This window comes from Pinus tabuliformis, chromosome X (genome assembly GCF_031772625.1).
Source record: "Pinus tabuliformis cultivar Carrire ecotype Pingquan chromosome X, CPIR1, whole genome shotgun sequence".
NCBI lineage: Eukaryota > Viridiplantae > Streptophyta > Pinopsida > Pinales > Pinaceae > Pinus > Pinus tabuliformis.
The window spans coordinates 1,151,034,882-1,151,043,930 of NC_142308.1; the positions used below are offsets into that span (position 1 = coordinate 1,151,034,882).

The 9,049-nt window shown below is 37.3% G+C and overlaps 1 pseudogene; it reads left to right on the top strand.

Annotated features, from left to right (window-relative positions):
* The window catches only part of LOC149143972 (ABC transporter G family member 39 pseudogene), a 171,140-nt pseudogene extending 162,607 nt beyond the window's left edge, over positions 1-8,533 (top strand).
* The last annotated feature ends 516 nt before the right edge of the window (positions 8,534-9,049 follow it).

A 9,049-nucleotide genomic window follows, 5' to 3' on the forward strand; every position in this document is an offset into this window, starting at 1 on the left:
ATTTACATAAAGCTATTTATGAGAAGGAAATGTTGGCAAGACTACACGCACTTAAGAAATGGCGACCTTACATAATGAGAAGATCCTAGTTCAAACAATATTTCTAGAACTTGACGAGGAAGGAAAAATCATATTGGAACCTAGAGAAGTCACAGAAACAAGAAACTAATAGCTGCGAAATCGATCAATTTCAAAGTTTCTCATCAAGTGGAAGAACTTACCGGTTGAAGATTCCACATGGGAGGACAAAAATTTTATACAGAAGCATCAAGAACTACTCAAGTGTTGAGGACAATACTTTTTGAAGGAGAGGGACATGTTAGGTCCCTATACTACTAGTGTAACCCCTTATTGTTATTAGTGCAACCCCCTTATTATATTGTTGTGCCCATGTAGTCCCCATATTATTATTACTGTGCCCCATAGAAGCCCAGTATTGTTATTATTGTGCCCTTACATTATTATTGTTAGGTAGGCTCTGATTACATTATGACCCCTTAGACTCCTATATATAGAAAGGAGGTCTTGTCATTTGTATCATCCAAGAATTGTTCATTTGTGTAATGTAAAGGAGGTTGGCCCCTCGAAGAGGCTTATTTTGAAGGCATTTATCTATCTTTTCTATCTTTTTGTGAGCTAGTTTCATAACACCTTCTCTGCTTTTGTGCTCAAATAAGCACAATCTTCTACATCCAATTTCTAGAGGTTCTTCACCTGAACCTTGATCTGCTTCACTTATCCTGAGGCTATGTTACAAAGGAAAGCCTTTCCGTTGCTAAATATCACATTATAGCCATGATCCTCCAACATGGCAACTGAAACCAAATTCTTCTTCAAACCTAGAACATACATGACATCTCTTAATGTGAAAGGATAAACATACTCCCTCTAAAAGGTAATAGTATTGATGTCAGTCGTGCTATACCTCCCATCATCTCCCATTTCGATGTGCATCTGGAGGTCCTTCTCCTCCAAGTCACTGAATAATTCTTTGTTGTTGGTGATATGGAATGAGACTCCACTATCCATATACCACACACTACCCATCATCGATGTCACCATGCAAGAGATGAGGGTGAAATCTAGCTCAAATTGTGAAGCAAGAGATTCACTTGCCACTCCTCCTGAGGGCTTCTTACCGACATTCTTGTGCGAACACTTTGTGGCATAGTGTCCCAACTCATGACAGTGAAAACATTTAATATTTGACATGTACTTCTTCTTGTCGCCCTGATTAGAATCTAATTTGGAATGGGATAAATTTCCTTTCCCTTCCTCTTCCTTTCCAACTAAGGAATAATTATCCTCATCATCATGCATGGATGAGGATCCATCTCTGGTCTTCCACCGAACATCTTCTTGCACCAAGTCAGACCACAAATGCTCCCACTCTGGTAGCTTCTCCCTCCCATTTACTGAGTCCCGGTAGCTATGTCAGCTCTTGGGAAGGCCTAGAAGTGCTAGGCTGACTAGATCATCTCTAGTAATTTGTAACACTGACACTTCCAAGCTCATCCCCATATTTTGTGAACTTGGTCAAGTATTTGGGTATTGTGTCAGCCTTCTCCATCTTTATTTTCCCAAGCTTGTCCTTCAGTGCCAACTTCCTGTGATCACTTTTGTTTTGAAATAGGCCTGTCAAGCCCTTCCACATTGCATATGGAGTCTCGTTACCATGTAGGTTTGATACAATATGATCTTGAGCTAAGTTCTAGGATAATCCTTCTCTCCTTTGCAACACATTTTCTCCACTCTGCCATTTTTTAGCATCAGTTGCTGAAGGCTTAGGGATATATTTGTCTATGAATTCCTTAAGGTCATTGCTTCCAACACTGCCTCCATCCTATCCTTCCAAGCAATATTGTTTGAACTAACCTCAAGGGCATATTCAAGTCTCAATCCGTAGAAAGACATCCTACTGGCTCTAAACTATGATACTGCAAATTTTATTTCACCTGCAATAGAAAAACTTGTATTATCCTCTTCTAAAGTGATTTACGGTTCAATACCATGTAGAAATTCCTTGTAGATTAAAACTACTAATTGTAATTTACTAAAACAATAGACTTGAATCTACTCTACTCATCAGCGGAAACAATTAAACGATCACGAAATCATGAATCATATAAGAGAAAGAATTCAATCAACACATTACACAATGATTTCCTGGGGAAATCCACAGCTAAAAACCCCTGCTATCTGTATATTGCATTAGTCATAAAATATGAGAAGATTACAATGCTTTTCTCAAGCCCGAGCAACCTTTGCACTATCTTTATCTGTCTCACAACTTCCTAGACAAGCCTAGGCCAATACTTAACCAATTTTCTGCTTGCCTAAGTCCCTATTTCCTTGCATTGTTTCCTTGGGAATTAGCCCTCTATTAATTAGGGAAATTCATCAATTGGAATTGTGAAATCCTCATAGGCCTTGTTTTGACTGCATGCACCACCTATACAATTCAGATTATTATACAACTAATAGTACATTGTCCCTGAACTCCAATCTCAACTGGGTAACTCTCAGATCTGACATGCATGAGTTATTTATGAGTGAATCATTAGTTTACTGGTTGATCACTATAGGAAACACCACACTACACTGCAGGAAGCACCACACTACTAGACCTCCCACTAGTTCCTCCAATAGTTGGAACTAGTTTAACTGACTTTAACTTAGTTAAATTGAATTAATTAATTACAACTCAAAATAAACTCAACCAGGGCTCCTATAATGTAGGAGACACTCTACATGACTCAAGTTAGACCCTCAACTCGAATTAACTGAGCTAACTAAGTAAAATTAACTTAGTTAACTAATACAAGTTGTCATGAGATGTGGAATTACAATTTTATTCCCAATTTAATTCAAGGACAAAATTAAATTAGGATTTTCTTGTTGCATTTTCAACATCATTCTCGGAAAATAATCTTCTCATAGTGAAGTGCATGTCATCATCGAGGACCACTTCAAGATCTGTAGGGTTCAATCCCTCTGACATTCCCATCTCTATAGTGGAGCGAAATCTCTATTGCTCCTCTCAACCTCTATCACTGTGGTAGACCTGGACTTTCCTATTGGACCAGGTTTCGTTGTAGCTCCATCCCCATTGCTCTGCAACTTCAGCCAAATTCTTTCTCCTTCTCATACTCCTGGACTACTTAACACCACTCCTGCTTGGTGTAACCCCCTTTGTCATCTATAGATATCCTACAAATATTTCTCCCTCCATTCTTCAACTATATGCACTTTCCTTTGTGCTCTCATATCTATAACCTTATGGAAGTCATCTACATCCATATCTCCAATAGTTTCATAGTTCCTAGCTAGGTAACATTCCTCACCTTAGTTCCTTCCCCTAGTACCGGTGCTTTAGGATGCCATAGGAGGGCCCTGGAACACCAACAAGTTCTCTTCTACCATTAAAACTTTAATCCACAATGGGATATACTTCAACATTATTCCTCGCAACCTTGAATTGAACACTACCTCAATCTTAGAAAAGGATTGATGGCTCTCTACAACAAACTCGATAATATACCCTTCTAGAGTTGTCTTTACCCAGAAGACGACAACTCTAGTTAGGTCTGTATCAAGCCGATGTAATTCAGCAAGATTAGCTTGGGTCCAAGGATGAGGATATCAACTCTAACTACCAGTATTTCCTTTTATTTGTAGCCTTCGCAACCAATTGTAGAGGTCCTCTGGGAACTTGCACTAGAAGATCTCGTACTAATCGCTTGTAGGATATGCGTATAAATTTTCTTCCTTCAGCTTCTTCACACTTCGGCTCTACTTTTTCATGCCACCAATCTTGCAAATCCTTCTTAAAAATTATTGACACCATGTTCTAGATCCCTTTGAGAAATTTCAGGTCCCAACGAAGAAACCATTTGTTAATGAAAAATGATGGACAGGTAGAGACCCTGGGTTCAAACATAGGGGCCAAAGAAAGGGTATGTTGTAGTCTAGCATAACATCAACATTTTCACCTTAATAAAGAATAATAAGGCATCTCACCTGATGTGTTTTGTAACCTTACTTAGTTAAAGGATTGGAACCAATCATTGGGAGGAATCGTGCAAAGGCTACAAGTACACTTAAACTTAGAAACACAAAATCAGACGTAAAACCATTGCGGAAGAAAACAACTAAAGCATTCAAAGGAACATATAATACGTACATACATTCATAACAAAAAATTAAAAGGGTCACACAAAACCACCACAAGTAGATTCAAAGACATCCCCACAACTCCTTTCATTAGTTCTAAACATCATTACATCATTACATTCAGGTTTTGTTGCCTTCGCAACTGAATAGAAAATAGGAACATAGACTAATATATGACTAGGTGATCACAGAATCATGTGAAGCTCTATAGGCTCTATGACAATGTTTCGGTACACTCCCCTTTTTCTCTTGTTTTGGCTTTCCCTTCGGCTTTTTATGCACTCTATACGCTTTGTCTCCTGGTTTCTTCCTTAGATGCCCCACCCTTTCCTTCTTGGATGCTTCTACTGCTCAGCTACAACTACTTCCTCTACTATTAAAGGTCGCTTTGTCTCGGTTGTGACTGCATGTTCCCCTATCTCACTGGTCGACCTTCCACAACCGCCAAACTTCAGCATATTCCTTCTCCTTCCTCGACTACTTTCTCTGTGACTCTCCATTAGTCAGATTTGGTCAAAACATAGTCAAATCATGTCAAAAAAATTTCCCCAAAACGAAGGACCCAACAAGCTACAAGGGATGTGAGTTGATATCTTTGATGGGTGATTAATCATTTACTCATTACACAACTATAGAATTAATATTACATTGATCATGTAACTCATGAGAAAAGTTTTAGAAGGGTTTCCCTGATGTTGGGTATGTGTTGTATTCTTTACAAAACTATCTCCACTTGTTGTATGTTGGGTCGGGTGTAGTAGGGGGGTCATAGGGGGGTTTCGGAGCAACACCCTCAATATTTTTTTGGGGGCACAGTTTTTTGCATCCACTTTTAGCAATTTTTGGCACACAGTTTTTGCTAAAATAGGTTTTTGTGGTGCATGGTTTTTTTCCCATGGTTTTGTAGTTTCGTTCAAGGAACTACAATTGTATTCTAATATAGGGTAAATAGAGTGGTGGTTCATCAATATTGCGAGATATGTGTGTGTGTGTGTGTGTGTGTGTGTGTGTTGAATTATACTATTGTACAGAAGAATATATTGAAAAAACCTTATTGGGTTTCCCAATTTTAGTTTCTAGGACAAAATCTTTGTGTTAATGTGTGTGTTTTCCATTGCATCTTTTCTTTTTAAATTAATCATATTTTTGCAACAATTAATTGTACAGGGTTAAAACCTACATTTTGTATCAAAGTAGTTTTGGCTTCAAGAGGATTCCTTTGTGACTAAGGGATTTGGATTAGAACTATGGTAATTTTCTATTTATACAAAAAGATATATATTATTTTTCCATTTTTTCTAAATTATTTATATTAGTATTTTTCCATTTTTGGAAAATGATTTATATTTAGTAGTTTTGAGTCAAAAATGCAAGGCAAGATTGAGTTCACGTCACATTATAATGTAGCATTATCTCAAATTTTCAAGATAGTTTTTACTACCGTACATATATAAGTGCTAATGATTAATTTGGAAAAGTGTAATATCATTTTTCCACAAAAGAAAGATAGGGAACAAGGGTGACTTCCAATATATTCAATCCATCAACGTATATAAAATGTATTTTATGAAAATAATCAATAATCTTATGAATGTTGGTTTAGTATGTGAACACCCTAACGATAGATATTTTGATGTGAGATAGCTTGAGCCTAGGATTTCGTAGGAGAACATCGATTGGATCAAGCAACATGGAAGCTTCATGGTGAAGCCATCAGGATGTCTAACCCCCCTTCATTTAAAGATGTTCTATCCAATTATGTTGTATGTGGATTTGGCAGGTAATCCACTCTGAACGGTGTACATAGAAAATCCATTTAAGCAAATGATGTGAGGGGTTTACTAGATTGAAAGTAAAGGAAAATATCATATCTCATAAGATCTTCCAAATTCACTAAATGTAGCAAATGTGATGCAAACCTGACCTCGTATCTGAGAATAGGTTCTCTTAAAACCCACTCATCCCAATTTCTATTATGTCTCAATAGCCATGGAAGTCAAGATCTGTTGGTTATCATTATGGATGCCTTACGGGATTAAAAATCCCTGCTATCAAATCCATTTTAATAGCTCCTAGAACCAAGCTCTGACGTTGTTACAGAACCACCGTGACCGACTCTTTCATCAGAAAATCATCTAAGGAAAGAAGCTGAGCCAAATCCCAAGAACCACTATAGTCAAGAACTTGGCTCTACCTTGGAGCCAAGTGCAATAACAAAAACAAATATACGTGAGTGGAAATTTTATATATGTAACACAATATAGATCATAGAGCCTTTAGATCCAACACATAACTCAATTTCATCGGCGGACCTACTCTGCCACGTGAGCCCATTCAAATAAGATTGGCACATAGCTTGGGCATTTCAAACTTCATTCTTCTTTCTAGGAATAAGACCTCCAACCCGGCTTCGTCTCTTGATGATTCTGTCTCCCGGATCTATCTATGTTGTATCCCAGTGATTTCAGTTGAAAAATCCCAGTCACTTAGATTTCGGGTTCCAAACCATTCTTTCGGGTTATGATCTCTGGGATGACGTGGTTCGGTGCTTTCATTTTATCTCCCGACATCATCTGTTGTTGGTCCCCAACACTCTTACTTGATAGACTCTATCAATTCCAATCACGCTAAGTGTTGGTCCTTCTAAAATGATTTCCCTCCACTACAATCTTGATTTGACTCTTGTATTACGCTCTAGATTCCTTATGGCTCCTTTGTTCCCACTCTTTCAAGGACTCCTCTTCATCTTGTCTACAATCTAACATATGAATTAGGTTTCAATCTCTTCTCGACTCCTATGTGCTTCGAATTCACTTTCTCTGCACTGTGCGCATAGCACTACGTAGTTCTCCCACAACCCTTCTCGGTTGTACTAAGCACGTAGCAAACCTCCGACCCTGTAACTATATTTATATAAAGGGTGCAATCCCTCCTAAGCCTTAACACCTAAAACATCAACACATGTATATATATATATATATATAAGCTTGGCATTCACAATGAACATGGGTTCACTCTCGAAATACACTCAAAACAAAGTGTTTGTATCTTATATACATAATTAATAATAAACAAAGGCCCTAATCCGGAAATACATTTATTTGGCCCGTTCTGGCCTTAAGGTCTCTCTCAGTGCTCAAAGCCTCTTTGTTATTTGTACACACACACTCTTTCTTGTCTCCCCCCTACATGCATTTTGGATTACAAAAGGGAATTCTGAATTAGAATTAGTTTAGATCCACAAATTCTTCAACAAATCCCTATCTCTAGATCTCTAGATCCACAAAATCCTCTCATGAATCCAACTAATTCTAAAATATATTTAACTCTAATTCTAAAATATCTTTAACTCTCCCATTACTCTCAAGATATCTCTTTTTAGAAGATATCTAATTACATCAATTCCTCACATTAAATCATTTATGTACAATTATCTAATAAGCATAGAAAATACAATAAATTAAATAATTCCACACTTAGGGAACCAACTCCCTTGGTACATGGAAGACCCTCTAACCTAATCAAAATACATTTTGACTTGGAGATAAGATGCTCCTCCATCATACTCCCAAGGTTCAAAAGATTCATGATCTCCTGACCATGTGTATGCTTCTAAATTCCTCGTGGGTCACAAACTTTAACTTGCAGTAAGTCAGATGCTTTGTCATGTTTTTTTTGTCATATTGTTGCTTCCATCTTTCTCCCTAGTTTCCATACTTTATGTTGCAAATGCCCACTGATTTTGCTGATGAAAAGTTCTTCGATTAGCTGCACCTTTCCATGGTCTGTATTCCTATGTTTGTTGCATTTTTTCTTCCTCCTGGATGTCTTCCTCATTAGCATCCACAATTATCCAATCTCTATGTCCAACTTGTCCTTTAGTTGGTACATGTTTTTCCAATCCATGTTGTCACTGGTCTTATTTCTTGGTTGTTGATGACTTCCACAAGGAATTTGTAGGGTTGTTGTCACTTCCAGCTCCTTATTCCTCTATTCAACAAAACTATTTGTCTTCTACATTCTTTTGAGCTGTAAACTTAAATTCTCTTCATGTTCCAACAACTCCATATCCTACACTTTGTTAAAATGACAAATTTTCCATAAACAACTCATACCTCTATACAAAGTTTCCTCTAAATCTTTTTTCCAATTATCTTTTTTTGTCATATATTTCAATTCCATGCTTACTTCCTTGTAGCCTTGCACAACTTCTCCCAAAGTTCATTTTGATTCCCTAATCGAAGTATCTTCAAGCTAGCATATCATTCTCTACATACTTTTGCTCTCTTGGCAGTTTTCTCCACTTACATCTGCACATTCTCCTATTGTTGTCTCCTCCTTTGAAATGACAGAGTTATAAGTTTGTTTTCCTTTTCATTTCTCATTTCCTGCAGTCACAAACCAATCATTAACTTTAGAAACATGAGATTTTAGAGTCTTTGTAGATGCCTCCAATGCCTCCTCCTTATTCATTATTGAGAACATGAAATTGTTCATCAAGTTCTCATCTGCTTCTTCTACTGCAACAACTTCTTCCTCTTCCTGCTTGATCAAAGTTTCACCATCCTTGTCAATTTCATTGGAAAAGGTAAATGTCTCCATCTCATACATCTCAAATAAAAATCCCTCTACCTCAGGGTTTTCTTTCATGACTGCATTCACCCATTGTTTGCAATCTCCACCTTGATTGTCTTCACAAGACAACTTTGCCTTCTCTATAGCAGTACTTAATGAATGCTCTCTATCTTCACCTGCAATACCTACAATCATGCACCAATCATCATATTTAAAGACATAAGGCTCTTTAGCCTCAATCTCAATGTATTTATCACTTTCTCCTTCTCCAAGGATTGATATTTTATGTGGTTCACGATAG